The sequence below is a fragment of the Fukomys damarensis genome, unplaced genomic scaffold, assembly GCF_012274545.1.
Source record: "Fukomys damarensis isolate Sample0158 unplaced genomic scaffold, DMR_v1.0_HiC HiC_scaffold_16, whole genome shotgun sequence".
NCBI lineage: Eukaryota > Metazoa > Chordata > Mammalia > Rodentia > Bathyergidae > Fukomys > Fukomys damarensis.
The window spans coordinates 19205815-19222293 of NW_022900928.1; the positions used below are offsets into that span (position 1 = coordinate 19205815).

At 34.1% G+C, this 16479-nt stretch overlaps 1 protein-coding gene across 7 annotated transcripts in view; it reads left to right on the forward strand.

Annotated features, from left to right (window-relative positions):
• The window catches only part of Sbf2 (SET binding factor 2), a 350526-nt gene that overhangs the window by 122140 nt on the left and 211907 nt on the right, over nucleotides 1-16479 (forward strand). The gene's annotated exons all lie outside the window — the stretch shown is intronic.

Genomic DNA, 16479 nt, shown 5'->3' on the forward strand with positions numbered 1-16479 from the left:
TAGTATCCTTTTGTTACAACCTGTAAAAGTTTGTATTACTTGATATAAATAAAAAAATATAAAACCATTAAATATCTTTCCCAACTTGGGGAGTACTGGGAAAAAGATAAGAGTGCAGTTTGTTTCCTGATTTCTGGCTGGTGAGTAATAGGCTGACGGGGGGCTTAATTTTGTGTCACATTATTGGGAGCAGGAGAATGAATTGTCCTGGTTTGGAAATCTGGGGACTACTGAGAGCAAAGAAGTTGGATACTATGGGCTGCAAAGTTTAGGTGTAAAAAGGCACACAACTTGAGGCTTATCCTTCGGAAGAGAGAGGTACATTCAGTGTTGAGGCTTTTTAGAGGGCTGCCTGCATATGAGAGGAGATATTGAGGAACTAGAACCATTATTCTTTTCTAATAGGAATATGAAATGGTATGGCTACATCGGAACATAGTTTAACTGTTTTAAGTTCAGCAAACCATGTAATCCAGCCGTTCCACTTCTAGGAATTTTACTCAAGGTAAATAATAGTATGTGTATGTAAAACTATTTTTTACATGAATGCCCATATTCATTTCACTTATGTAGTAAAAAAATTGGAAACATGATCAGTTTTTAATCAGTGGTAATGAATAACTGATAATGGAAATGAATTTATAAAATCTGGTTTATACATAAAGTGGGATAAACAATGCAAAGAAATGAGCTATTGATGGATACCATATAGATTAAAATGAAACTAATTATATTAAAAGAAAACCACTCGACAACAAAGAATATGTTTTATGATTTAATTTTATTAAGTTTTAAAAACTCAGTCTGAATGGGACCTGCAGGAGAGAAGAGAGTTCCCTCCCGGACACTGGTGCCTCACACGCCTGTGGGAGAGGAGAGAGACCCCGCCCATCTCTGCTTCATACATCTGAACCTCATGTGCCTCTGTGGTGAGGAGAAAATCTTTACCTCACCCCCATGCCAATACCAGCGCCTCAGGCTGAGCAGGAGAGGAAAAGGCCCTGCCCCACCTCTATGGCTGACACCAGTGCCTTGTGTACCCTGTGGGTAAAGAAAGAGTGTGCCCCACTTTAACCCCCATCACAGGCACCTCACAGCACAGAGCGGCAGTGATGACAGCCAAAAGGTTGATCTCATGGAGGAAAAGACCAACACTCAGGAGGAGAGTTTTGTCCCAGTACTCAAGTGTTACCGTGCCACAGAAACTGGGTGAGAGACAGCCTTGAGAGACAGGTTTGGAGGGAGTGAGAGCTAGACAGAGATCTCCTGAGATCCCCTTAAAAGCTCAGGCTTAGGCCAGGAAGATCACATGGACTGTATTCTGTTGTGTGAGGCCACATTTGGTCAATATAGTCAATATAGAGGTTGGATCTGAAGGAGATGGAGGGCCGGGGATTTGGCTCAGTGGTTCCACCACCTGCCTCACAAGCACAAGGACCCAAGTTTGATCCCCAGTACTTAAAAAAAAAAAAAGAATAAGATTGAAGGAGATGGAATTTAGTCTAACTGGTCTAAGCTTTTGTACCACTGCTTACATCCAGGAGAAACCAGAGGTCTAATTTACTATAGGTCGCTGTAGTAAATAAAGGGTTGCCTGAGTGCCTACACTAAAATCATAGACTTCTTTGCTCTGGTAAAGGGGTGGTTTCATAAGTAATTCTCAGAGTGTTAGTATCCCATTCATATTTAATGCAGTTGTTGTTACTGACTTAACTTCTATAGCTAATGTGACATAACTGGTGCTGTCAGTTGATTTTATCTGTACGCCAATATCTGGATTGTCTGGGAGTGCTAAACAGTACTGAAGCTTATTCTTGCAGAATGGGGCACTGGGCCAAAAAGCTGCAAACCCTTGCACAGAAAACAAATAAAAATTGAATACAAGAAAACGTGACAACAAAGTGCCTCCAAAAACTCCTAACTTATCCAAATCTGATCGAGGGGGTACAGATTGTAAGCTACACAGCTGGAATGTCTGAAAAGGTGCCAGTAGAGGTAACAAAACAGTTCAATAAAGTTCTTAACAGATTTCAAAGAAGATAGTAACTAAACAGATAATGACCCAAATGAAAGAAATGATCAGCAAGTCTAGAGAAGACTCTCATAAAATTCTAATGGAGCCAAAGAGATGTAAAACATGAACTTCCAACAAAGAAGAGAATAGAAGTTCATAAAAAAGTTCCAAACAGAAATCTAGGAGAGTAAAAGTACAAATGAAAGTCTTATCTTTCCATGTCTGGAATGTTTTCTGCTGTTATTTCTATACAGTGACCAGTGTGAGTACAAACTGTCAGATATAGAAAACTAGGCTGTGGTTAGTGATTAGTTAATGAAAATTATCTTAGAAACAATAAGAGAACATGAAAAAATGAATCAACAGCTGCTAGATAACTCAAAGTATACTAATTAATTTTGAATTAATGAAAAATCCAAAATCAACACAAAGGACATAAAAAAGCCTCTTTACAGAAATAGTAGGAGAAAACATTCTTGACATGGAAAGAGAATTTAACATACAGATAACTGAGCCGTATAGAACCCAAATAGCCACAGTGGAAAATCCACACCTGCCACATAATATTTAAAATAGACATTCAACACAAGAATTGAATCTTGAAACTTGTTAGAGGAAAGCAATGAATCACTTATAAAGGAAAATCTATCAGAATTACATCAGACTTCAAGGAAGAAAATTATGAAGATTATAGTAGAAATCAGTAAAATGGAAACTTAAAAAACCATTCAAAGAAACAGTAAATTGAAAACCTGGTTCTTTGAAAGAATAAACAAAACAGACAAATCCTTAGTCAAGCTTACCAAAAAAATGGAAAGAAAAAAATACAGATCAGTGCAATTAGAAATGAAAAAGGTAAAATTACAATGGATATCAATGAAATTCAGAAAATTATTAGCAACCATTTCACAAATCTATATGTCAAAAATTGGAGAACTCAGAAGGAATGGAGAGATTCCTAGAACAGATGAATAAAACTTGAACCAAGAAGACTTAAAAATCTTGAATAACCCAATAACAGGCAATGAAATTGAAGCAGTAATTAAAAACCTGCCAACTAAGAAAAGTCCAGGACCCATGGACTCACTGCCTAATTCAATAAGATCTTAAGGAAAGATCTAACACCAATACTTTTCAAAATCTTTAATGAAATCAAGTGGGACAGAATACTCCTTACATCATCCTTGAAAGCTAGCATTACCCTGATGACAAAATCAGACAAGGATCCAACCAAAACAAGAGAACTAACTATAGGCCAATTTCTCTAATCGATAAAATGCAAAAATTCTCAACAAGATACTGGAAAGCAGAATGCAACAAATCATCAAAAAGATTATATATCATTACCAAGTAGGCTTCATATCAGGAATGCAAGATAGGTCAGCATACACAAATCAATAAATGTAATTCATCATGTAAACAGAAGCAAAGATAAAATTCACGTGATCATCTCAATTGACAATAGAAAAAGGCTTTGACAAAATACCATATAAAACCCCCTGAAATAGGTGTAGAAAGATCTTATCTCAGCATTAAAAAACTACTTACAACCAACCTACTACTAACATCCTATTAAATGGGGAAAAATGGAAAGCTTTTTCTCTCATATGAGGAAACAAGACAAAGATTATCTGTTATTACCATTCCTGCTCAGCATAGTTCTCAAAACATTAACAAGAAAAATCAGGCAAGAGAAAGAAAAAAAAGAGAGATATGTACAGGAAAGGATGAGCTCACAGTATTATTATTTTCAGATGACATGAGCCTCTACTTGCAAAAACAGTTCACTAAAGACTCTTAGAATTAATAAACTTACCAGTGTCCCAAGATAAACACTCAAAAATCAGTAATATTCCTGTGCATAATATTGAAGTCACTGAGAAATTAGGAAAACAGTACCATTCATAATAGCATTCAAAAAATTAAATACTTAGGAATTGATCTAACCAAGGAAATGGAAGACCTCTATAATGACACTTTTATCACCCTGAAAAAGAAAATTGAGTACATAGCTCCTTGTAGTCTGATTAACTACATTCTTTTAAGATTGTGTACACTAGTTAGTAACCATTGTTATTCTCTATAATATTTTGTGATGAAATTTCTTTTATTTTTTTCATATAGTTTATTTTCTTTATTAATATCTACTTGCACTACATTAAAATTTAAAATAAATATATAAGTAAATGGCAGCTAATTTGCAAGCCAAAAAATGCAATCTGACCTATGTTGACAGAAACATCACTTGTGGGTGAAAAGACAGAGATTACAAGGGACTTGAAACTTTTTAGATAATTTGTGCGTAGAATTTTAATAGTGGTGTTCATTTCTTAGGTATATATGCCTGTATCACTTCTTGGCCTTTTGACTAAGATCAAGTTTGGTATATATGCCTATAAAAGCATATCAAATTCTAAAAGAAAATTTTAAAGCACTCAAAAACTTGTACATGAATGTTCACAGAACATTAATACATAATAGGCAAAAAATAGAAATAAATCAAATGTCAGTCAAATGGATGAATGGATAAATTTGTGTTAAATATTTATATCCATATAATGGAAAATTATTCAGCCATAAAAAGGAGTGATGTATTGAAACATACTTTAATGTGGATGAATCCTGAGAACATGTTAAGTGAGAAAGAATCTAGATAGAAAAGGCCACATATTGTGTGAAATGTATATAATAGACAAATCTATACAGATAGAAAGTAAACTGGTTACCAGGAACAAGAGGAAAATTGGAAGTAACAGCTAATGGGTATAGGTTTTCTCATGGGTAATGAAATTGTTCTAGGTTGATACTGATAATGGTTGCAGGCCCTACTGACTATACTAAAAACCATTGAAATGTACATTTTAAAAGAGTGAATTTTATGGTTTATGAGTTTCAGTAAAGAGGAAACTGTTAGAGCCTTGTAAAAATAACTCAGGCACCATCTTAAAGAGGCTGGATATAAGATAAGATTTGAGTTTTTAAAATTATAATTACAATTGGTTGAAATCCAGCAAATATATTAAAATTCATAGTATTAGAATATAAAAGGATTATCACCTACCTCAGAATATGACAGATGCCAATTTGTTATCTTGAAAATTTACCAATAAAAGAAAAAGAATCATGGCAACCTAATAATGTAGTAGATGAGGGAAATTGTTTATTTTTCAAAGTATTCTAATTAATAAATAGAAAAGATTTTTATCTTTGGACAATGAAGATCTACAGCTGTGATCTCTAAATGTCACAACCAAAAAATAAAATAGAGGGGCTGGGAATTTAGCTCGTGGTTTCACTGCCTGCCTTACAAGCACAAGGACTGTAGTTCAATCCCCAGTACCAAAAAATAAAATAGTACCAGCTGTGGCGCATGCCCTTAATCCCAGCCCTGGGGAGGCTGAGGCAGGAGGATCGCTGTGAGTTCGAGACCAGCCTGGGCTACATGGTGAATTCCAGGTCAGTCTCAACTACATAGTGAGACACTGTCTCAAAAAAACCAAAAACCAAAACAAAACAAAACAAAAACCCAAAATAATAATAATGTTAATAATAATAATAATAATAATAATAATAGTGGTTGTTAGCCTTGCTGCACAATACGTATAATTTGGCCAGTCTTATGATGGAAACACAGAAGATAGAGCTCATTGAATTACTTAGAAACTATTATTCAAATGTGCCAGATTCTTTTAACAAGTATATAAATCATGAAGAAAGGCCATGAGAGGAAGAATCTCTAGATTGAAAGAGATTTGAAAGGTATACAGTTTTTTAATAGCATGAAATTGAACTATAGTATCTATGGGAATGTACTGAAATTCAGTAAAGTGGTTAATATCAAAGTCAAGACTGACTTAGTAAAGAATTATGTTTAGGGGCATGGTTTGTTGACATGGGTGATGTGTATAATATAATTCATTAAGCATACATTTGATTTGTGCATTTTTTCCTAAATCTGTGTTTTTTATTTTACAATAAGATGATTCATTAAAAAAGATTTCCAACTTACAAAACTATTTGGTTCTTATGTGTGTACCTAACTTTTTCTTAATTAAAAAAAAGCAAACTTGCAAATTAAATAAAAACAAACTTGCCAATGCAATAGTTTGAACAAATTAGAGTTTTTATCCTTCTTGTGTAACAAAAAATCTTGAAGTAGGCATTCCAGGGTTGGTATATATTGGTTTCAGTTGTCACTGATGTGATATGGAAATTCTATCCTATGCTTTTTTTCTTTGGTATTTATAAGGACTTTTCCCTGAGGTGACTATAATCTTCAAAAGCTACTGTGTTATCTTATTCTGTGTTCTATTTATCTGCCACAGTGCCTCAGGCACAGAAGCCATCAATGGTTATTAAATAAATGAAACGAATATACTCATCTTGAAGTAATGGTAATTATATTTCATTATAAGATTGTTGGTATACAGAATGATACGAGATAGTTTGTCATTTGAAGATTCGATTTTATCTGCTCTAGTACTTTTGGCCTAAGTTTTCTTTCATATTCTGAATTTGCTCTTTGGGGAGAGAATTGGCAAAAGGTAAGGAAGGAAAGCAGAAAGAAAGATGCATTGCTCTACACAGAGTTGAAGTTTCTAAACCATGTGGTGGTGATAATTCTGTCTAGAAGTATTCTCTATCAGAAGTCACTTTGATAAAACTTTTGCTGAAGGCCAATATTAGACCATTATCAGAGTTCAGTACATGGCTGAGGGGTGGGAGGTTGTAGTTGATTTTACAAAGCACAAAGGAAGCAGATAAGACTGTAAGATACCAACTTACAACTATTTGATTCTTATGTGTGTACCTAACTTTTTCTTAATTAAAAAAAAGCAAACTTGCAAATTAAATAAAAACAAACTTTTCAATGCAATAGTTTGAACAAATTAGAGTTTTTATCCTTCTTGTGTAACAAAAAATCTTGAAGTAGGCATTCCAGGGTTGGTATATATTGGTTTCAGTTGTCACTGATGTGATATGGAAATTCTATCCTATGCTTTTTTTCTTTGGTATTTATAAGGACTTTTCCCTGAGGTGACTATAATCTTCAAAAGCTACTGTGTTATCTTATTCTGTGTTCTATTTATCTGCCACAGTGCCTCAGGCACAGAAGCCATCAATGGTTATTAAATAAATGAAACGAATATACTCATCTTGAAGTAATGGTAATTATATTTCATTATAAGATTGTTGGTATACAGAATGATACGAGATAGTTTGTCATTTGAAGATTCGATTTTATCTGCTCTAGTACTTTTGGCCTAAGTTTTCTTTCATATTCTGAATTTGCTCTTTGGGGAGAGAATTGGCAAAAGGTAAGGAAGGAAAGCAGAAAGAAAGATGCATTGCTCTACACAGAGTTGAAGTTTCTAAACCATGTGGTGGTGATAATTCTGTCTAGAAGTATTCTCTATCAGAAGTCACTTTGATAAAACTTTTGCTGAAGGCCAATATTAGACCATTATCAGAGTTCAGTACATGGCTGAGGGGTGGGAGGTTGTAGTTGATTTTACAAAGCACAAAGGAAGCAGATAAGACTGTAAGATTTTTTGTAGCCTTGACTGGTTTTCCTGTGAAAGGTCTAATGCAATGCATCAAAGCATTTCCTTTTTTCTTCTCTCTCTAAGAATTAGGATAATGATTTGTTTTCATAGTTTAAAAAGTTTGCGTTTGCCTGAAATAGTTATAAACTAATGCCATTAGAACCTCACTTCCAGTAATTTTGTTAATCATCTTCATCTCTTTTGTCTTTTTTCTCATTGCAGTCTATGTAAAATATTTTTGTTTACTCAACATTTGTTTTTTAAGTTCAATAAACTGTGATTTTTCTTCATGTTAATAGGATGGTATTCACAGGAACTTGTTTTTATAGCCCCTCAGATACTTTAATCCGTACTTGTTTAATACAAATGTCCCAATCTGACCCAAATAATCTTGTAAAATTCTGTTTATATTTTTTCATGTCCACTTCTCTATAGTTTGGATTTTAATGGCAAACACACTAGTTTTAGAATACTTGCTATCCAATTTTCACGGTGTATGTTTTATTAGACTTTTCAAAAGTCTGACTAAAATGATCTGAGCTTTCGGCTATCATCACTCTTTCCATAACTAAGTGTTTATACTTTTTATATACATACTTTCTTTTTGATTGCACATATTTAACCAGTTTTTTATTTGGGACTATTGGGTGAATACCTCACTGCAATACTCATTCTCCAAGAAATACTAAATATAGATTTTTTAAAAGCTATTAAAATACCTATAAAGTTTTTTTTTTCAGTTTACCTTCAAACATTGCACCTATTTTGTACATAAAATCTTTGAAATGTTGATTGTAATGATGCCTTACTACTCAGAAAGTTTTTTCTGGTACAAATGTTTTTGTGTGTGTGGGGGGGTACCATGGATCAAACTTGGGACCTTGTGCTTGCAAAGCAGGTGGCGGAACCACTGAGCCCTGGCCCTTAAATATTTTAATGGAAAAATATTTTGGTATTTTCACTTTTGTCTTCTCTTGGAAAAGCTTCTATCTATAATATTATGTAATTATTCTTTAATTGATATGAATTTTTAAGGAACATTTAAAAATATTAGGTTCTTAAAATAGAAAGATGAAAAAATGCCAGCAATAAAATGGCTTAAGAAGTAAAAAAAAAAAAAATTTTTTACCTTAAAGGCAATTTCTTTAAGAAGCATGTTGGTCGATAACTTTATAAACCATCTGATTATTGTGTTGCTTGTAGAGTGTTTTTTGACCTTTTTCATTAAGTGGTCAAAACCTCTTGCCTTCATGTTTCTATCTTCACTCAGTTTTCTGAGCTTGTTCGTATGGCATTATTTAGTCTTATTCTCAGTAAGAATGGAAAAAAATAAAACACTTATTTTCTTTTTCAATACTGTATGGCTTTAAAAAGAGTTTGAGAATTTGAATATAGAAAAACTTACACTGCTATTATGAATGGTATATTGTGCCCTAGATGGAAAAGGAGAAAATAGAAAATGTGGTTTTTACTATATCTGTGGTTAATTATTTTTGACAGTTTGAATATCAGCTGTGTTCTTCAGAGATTTGAAATAGATTAAATCTCTTCACTAGTGCATTCTGGAGCACTTTTTTGAGGAAAGTGCTTACAATGTGTAGTCTACTTCAGAGACATAGGGATCTATCTACAAGGAAGATTGTTCAACTTAATTATAATAAAAGTATTGTCTACAATGAAGTCTTCATCACATTCATCTTATATAATGATAGAAGTATATTTTAATCAGATATTTATTTATAAAGTTATTACTGTGTGCTAGGTGCTGTACTAGTCTCTAGGGATATACTGCACTTGATTTTAGCTAAATGGCTGAGAAGTGATCACTAGGGATATAATGATGAAAAATCACAGTTATTTTCTCAGAAGTATTTTTAGCCTAGTGAAGAAACAGGCATGTTTTCAAAATTATAATGGAATTCAGTCAGTTAGATACAGTTACTATGAGAAAACGTTTTCTAGCTAGAAAAGTAAAACTGCATTCCAGAAGAAAAAGATATATGCAACAATACTGAAAGTCATGAGAAGCCATTAATGGAATAGTAAGATATTTGGTAAACTCTTACCAACAGCTGTAGGAAGTAGTCAGAATGATACTAAGAAAATGATTACTAGACTGGGGATATAATTTCAGTGATGGAGCACTTGGGTAGCATGTACAAGGCCCTGGATTTGATCCTCAGCAAGAATTTTTAAAAAAACAGAAAACCCTGATTACTTTTCATTTCAGATTTAAAGATTAGATATTTGTGCTAATCCTGTAAAGGAGGCATTTTAAAAATACCAAAAACTGACAGTCATTGACTGAGTCTTTGGTGACTAGTGTAGTAGTATGCTTAGTAGAATCATACATGAAGTTACTACATGATATAATTTTAGGACAGTTCAGAAGGAATCTGTTTTAAAATTATCTATCTTTCCCATTGTCTTTTTATGCTTAAATGGTACCATTACATAGCTCTTTTGAATACAAATGATCTGAGGCAAAATAGCCATAATTAAGTGTTCTTCTTCAGTGTCACTAAGTTCTTCTGTCTAAAATCTCTTCTGGCTCCTTTAGCACTGGGGCAGTTAAGTTGCATTGTCAATTTGATTGGCTTGAGAGCTGCCTAGAAAATTAGTAAAGCTCACTTCTGGGTAAGTCATGTAGGTGTGAACTTGGGTCCTTTCCTCTCAGGTGTGCTTTTTTGGCTCTCCTTCCTGACCACATGAACTAAGCAGCTTTAGTCTGCCACATTCTTCCACCATAATGTTTCCATCTTGGGGCCAGCCAATCATGGCCTGCATCCTCTGGAACCATGAGACAAGTTAAACCGTCCTTCTTTAAGTTGTGGTTGTTGAGTATTATGTCCCAGTAACAGGAAAGTTGATCAATACAAGCACTTTAGAGATTAATATTGTCATAAAATGCAGCTTCTAATGGTGGCAGGATAAATCCTCTTTTCTGTGCTCTATATGACATTGTATATATCTGTCTTTTGTTGTGCTTTATTTATTTGGAAATCTGTCACTTTTCACTGAACTGTTAGCTCCTAAAAACCTGTCTCAAATTTCTTTTTATCCATCCCTAGAATTATATGGCTATATATAAGTAGTTCAGTAGTGAACTAATAGTGGAGGAAGGAAAGAAAGGAAAAAAAGAAAGGAAGAAGTTTTAATTAAAAGAATTATTTTTGCTAGGATAATGCCGTCTTATTTGTTCCTTGTACAATCTTTATCCTTTCCCAGTACTTACTACTTAACTCCCAAGGCTCTTTTGCTTCCTGATTCTTTAGAATTAAATTTAGATTAAAACCTAATTAATCACAGTAAGCACAAACTGGAAATCTGGGCCAATTTAATGTGATTATCCTAGACCCAGAAAGAAAACCAATTACTGTGTTCAAGAAGAAAGAAAATGTGCTCTATATTTTTATAGTTGTGGTTGAGGTGACCTTTTATGGGTTCCTGTTTGGAATATACAGTTTTAGATTTGAATTCTTTGTGGTCATGTGTATTTGGTAACTGACTTCTTATATTTAGAGGTTCTCACATTGTTTAGCTCTATTTATTTGTGCATAAAATAGTTTAATTCGTGTTATATTCAAGCCTGTGTTTGTAACCCCTAAAAACACCCCCTTTTTCATTTGCTCAATTCAACCCAGCTTTTAAACATTTAAAAAAATTTAGGCGATTTGCCACGTATGTAGAAATAATGCACTAAATTTGTAAACAACGAACATTGCCTCTCAATAATAATTATGAAACTATATGTAAAACTTTAATCTGTGAAAGTATGGGTATTGTCTTTGTTCAGTCCTGTGTTCCAGAACCTGAAACATAGTAGATACTCAATAAATACTGGTTGAATGAATGAGAAATACCATTTTTTCTGATTTCTCATAAGTTGTGACTGGTACTACACTATTTTCTCCATTATGTATAAAGCAGAAAGGACTAAAATAAATTGTGTAATGCTTTCTAAAATATTTCATGTCTTGACAGCATGATCTGTTCCTCAATTTACCTCTTTGAAAGCTGAGACATAATGTTCTGTTTGTGCAACATTTGATTATTATTCAGTAAAAGGGAGAATTCTGGAGAAAGGGTGGTTTTTTCTTCTTTCAAAACAGGAAACAAAAACATGTTAATGTTTGAGGCAATGAATTTTAGAACGTTAACACTTCCAGAAACCAGGAAGCAGTTTTTCAGAATGTTTTACTCTTTGAATAATCAACAGGATGTGTATGTGCTCTTGTAGTGAAATCAGCAGTAATTATCACTGGAATGTTGTTCATAGTCCTCTATCATTATTTTGCAACTTTAGATGGATTTGGGGTGACAAGAAGACTAGGAAATGATTCAGGGGTATGTAGAAAGCTGCTTATAACTTAATAAATTGAAATTCTATAACAGTATAACTGTGTACATAGCAACAAACATAATAAGTCATTAGGGTAATTTCTTGTAAAACATATGACATTTAAGAACATGGAATTTAATACCTCTAGGCATGGGAAAATTGTTGATTGCACTATTACTTTTGGGAATAATGTAAAATTTACCTTTACACTAGAATATTGTTCCTAACTTATTTCTAAGTAACAAAACATATATCCTATCCTCTCAATAAGTATAGCACATTCTTCTTTGATAAAGTAAAGTTATCATTATGGTTTGTATCTAAAATGTCCCCTAAAAGAGCATGTCCTCTGTGTACTAAATAAAGGCTTTTCAGATGATGGGCTTTTGAGAAATGATTGGATCAAATGTATTAGTCCATGGATGAGTTCACAGCCCAATGGGCTTATTAGGACACGGAACCTAATTGGATGGAGCAAGTTACTGGAGGCGTGGCTTTGAGAAGTTTCTCTTCTTCCTGACCTTCCTCCCCACCTTATACTTTGTCCTTCTCTCCTCATTTCCTCTTTCTTTCCCTTCTTCCCTTCACCCCTTCCTTTCCCTCCATTTTTGGTTTCTATGAGATAAGCAGCTTTCTTCCACCACATCCTTCTACCATGATGTTTCTGCCTCATGCCCATCCTTAAAAGCAATAGAGCCAGCTGACCATGGACTGAACCCTTTGAAACCATAAACCAAAAAAATCTTCCTCATTTAAGTTGTTATCCTCAAGTATTTTGTCACAGTGATGGAAAACTAATACTATAGTCTAATTAGGATAGAATCCCTGATAACTACATTGCTGCTTTCTTCAAAATTTATCTGATCTTAATAATGCTATGAATTTAATATTCTTTTTTTTTTTTGAGATAGGGTCTCACTATGTAGTTGAGATTGACCTAGAACTCACTATGTAGCCTAGGCTGGTCTCCAACTCACAGTGATCCTCCTGCCTCAGCCTCCCAAGTGCTGGGATTACAGGCATGCTCCACTCTGCCCAGCTGAATTTAATATTCTGATAAACTATCCCATCTGGCAATCTCTCTCTTTTTATTGGTGTGTTTTGAACAGTCATATTTAATGTAATTATTGATATGATAGATTTATTTATATCTGCCTCTTTGCTATTTCCTATGTCTTAAGTCTTTTTTTTTACTCTTTTGTTGATTATGGCAGCCATAAAAATTAACATAACCACAGATTTTTAAAAAATACAACTTTTTGTAAATAGTCTGACTCAAAGAAATTGCTGTTAATACAGAGTTCCAATATGTACATACCCACTGGCTCCTACAGTGTTTTACATAATGATAGTACATTATATAAAGTAGGAGTTGGTATTGGAAAAATACTGTTAATTTAGGAAAGACTAACACTTCTCTGAGTATAACTTTGTTTACAGTGTTGACTTCTGAAAATATGTTTAGGTCTTACATATTCAGGAAACAAAATTAGATCAATATAATGGCTGGGAAGAGGAAAAAAGAAAGATTATCTTAAAATGAAAAGTATATGGAAGCAAACTCCATGTCTTTCACATGGATATCAACCACACTGAAAAGGGTAAAATCAAAATATCTTATAAGCATAGTACATCAGTTACTTTTATATTAGTACAATGAAGTTCTTGAAGCAACTAACTTACAAAGAGAAAAGGTGTGTTTAGTTCACAGTTTAAGAGGTTCAGAGTCTATGTACTATAGCACATGCTTGGACTGGTCTACACCTTTACTGTATCACTTCATGGTGCTGATGACAATGGCAGCTGCAGTTGTTAGAGCAAGTGAGAGATTATATCTTGAACTAGCAGCAGAAAGTAGGAAGACAAGTAGGGTCATACAACTCTCCCATTGACCTGAGGCCTTCCCCACTGTGCCCCAACTCTAAAAGGTTCCACGACAAGTTTAAAAAATAAAGTTCAGTAAAGTAGGAATAAAACAAAAATAATCAATAAGACTTAAGGGACTAGGCATGGTGGTGCATGTTTACATTCCCACATACTCTAGAGGCTAAGGCAGGAAGATTAAAAGTTCAAGTCTAACCTAGGCAGCTTACTAAAACTGTCTCATAAAAAGATATGGAGTGCAGGACTGGGATTGTAGCTGCTTATCATTCAGGGATACCTGGGTTCAAACCCTGGTTGGTTGAATGAATGAATGAGACTTAGGATGTAGTAAATTAATAACAAAATGGTATGTATAAATATCTGCCATATCATTAATTACATTAGATATACATGCCTCAAACACTCCAGTCATAAGATAGACATTGTCCCACTGCCTTAGCCTCCTAGAATGCTAGGAACACAGACATGAATTATCATACCCAGCTGTTCTTCAGTTTGTAAAAGGATTGTTAAAAAAAAAAGCACACTAGCAATAAAGGAAATTAATTCCATTTATAATATATCCAAAAAAGAGTAAAATACCTGGGGATATATTTAAATAGGAGCGTGAGCTGGACATGGTGGCTCATGCCTATAGTCCCAGCACTCGGGAGGCTGAGGCAGGAGGATTGCTGTGAGTTCAAGACCAGCCTGAGCTACATAGTGAGTTCCAGGTCCATCTCAAATGCATAGTGAGACCCTGTCTCAAAAAACCAAAAAAAAAAAAAAAGGAGCGTGAAAGACCTTATACATTGGAAACTACAGATTATGGTTTAAAGAAATTAAAGAAGACAGGTTCATTCATGGATTGGAAAACTTCATATTATTAAGATATCACTACTACCCAAAGTAATCTACAAATTCAGTGCATTCCCTAATAAAATTTCAATGTCCTTACTAGAAATAGAAACAACTGACCCTCAAATTTGTATAGAATTTAAGGTACTATGAATAACAAAAGTAGTCTTGAAAGGAACATAATTTGAGGACTCAACTCCTTCTGATTTCAGAGTTTACTACAAAACTCCGGTAAGCAAACAGTGTGGGCTGGAGATATAGCTCAATGGAACAGCATCTGCCTGGCACATAAAAGGCTCTGGGTTTGAAATCCAACACACACATGCAAGAACTTCATACATCTTCATATATCACATAAGTATCATTCAATAGGAAAAAATACTCTTTTCAACAACTGATGATGGAAAACTAGATATCCACATTCAAAAGATGAAGTTGTACCCTTATCTTATACTATGTACAAAAATTGACTCAAAGTGAACTAACAATCTAACTATAAGATGTAAAAACCATACGATTCTTTTAGAAAAAAGAGGCAGGTAAATTTTCATGGTCTTGGATTTACAGTTTATTGTTAGATATGACACAAACAGCATGAACAAGAGGATATACTATACCTCATTGAAATTGAAAGCTTTTGTACATCACAGAATATTATAAGGAAAGTAAAAAATAATTTGTGAAGTGGGCACAATATTTGTAAATCAGATCTGAAAAAGACCTAGTGAGCAGAATATGCAAAAAAATCTTTATTCAACAACAGAGGTACAGATAACTATTAAAAATTGGGTAAATTGTCTTAAAAATTCATTTTTCAAAGAAGATATACAAATGCCTAATAATTAATTGTGTGAAAAGATGCTCAAGATCATTAGTCTTTAGGAAAATGCAAATCAAAACTACCATGAAGGGGCTGGGGATTTAGCTCAGTGGTTCTGGCGCCTGCCTTGCAAGCGCAAAGACAGAGTTTGATCCCTGGTACCCACCACACACAAAAAAACAGTGAAGGAGCTGGGGATGTAGTTCAGTGATAGAGCAAAAGCACTAAGTTCTGGGGTTTAGTACCCAGCGCTTCAAACAATATAAAACCCAGGATAAGTATTGTTAAAAATAAGCAAGGAAAACAACTGTGTTACTGAGAATGTGGAGAAATTGAAACCCTTATACATTTCTGGTAATAAAAGTAATTTGACTGCTGTATAAAACAGTACATTGAAGATTAAATATTGAACTACCATGTAACCTTGCCACTCTTAGGCATATATCCAAATTGAAAGCAGGTACTCAAACAAGAACATGTAGCTGGGTGCAGTGGTACACACCTGTGATTCCAGCACTTGGGAAGCTGAAGTAGGAGAATCAAGAGTTCAAGACTAGCCTGGGCTACATAGGAAGTTCCAGAGCAGCCTGGACTACCTATTTCTACAACAGTAAGACACCCTGTAGGGCCCTCTGTATAAGGGTAATGCTATTTGTTGCAAAACATCATGCTGTTTTTCTTTTCCTGAGCATGTATATACTTTTTCGCACATAAGAGTATAGTGTGTATGCACACAATAGAAAACTTTGCAGCCATAAAAAAGAATGATGTGCTGATAAATGTTATAGTATTTGAAAAAAAAAAACCCACCAAAGGCTGGGGATTTAGCTGAATGGTTCCGCTGCCTACCTCACAGTGCAGGGACCTGAGTTCGATCCCTGGTACAAAAAAACAAACAAACAAGCAAAAAAAAACCCACCAAACACAAAGGTCTCATACTGTATGATTCCATTTATATGAAATTTCCAAAAGAAGTAAATCTATATATAGAGAGAATACAGATTGGTGATTATTAGGAACAGTGTGTGAAGGGAAT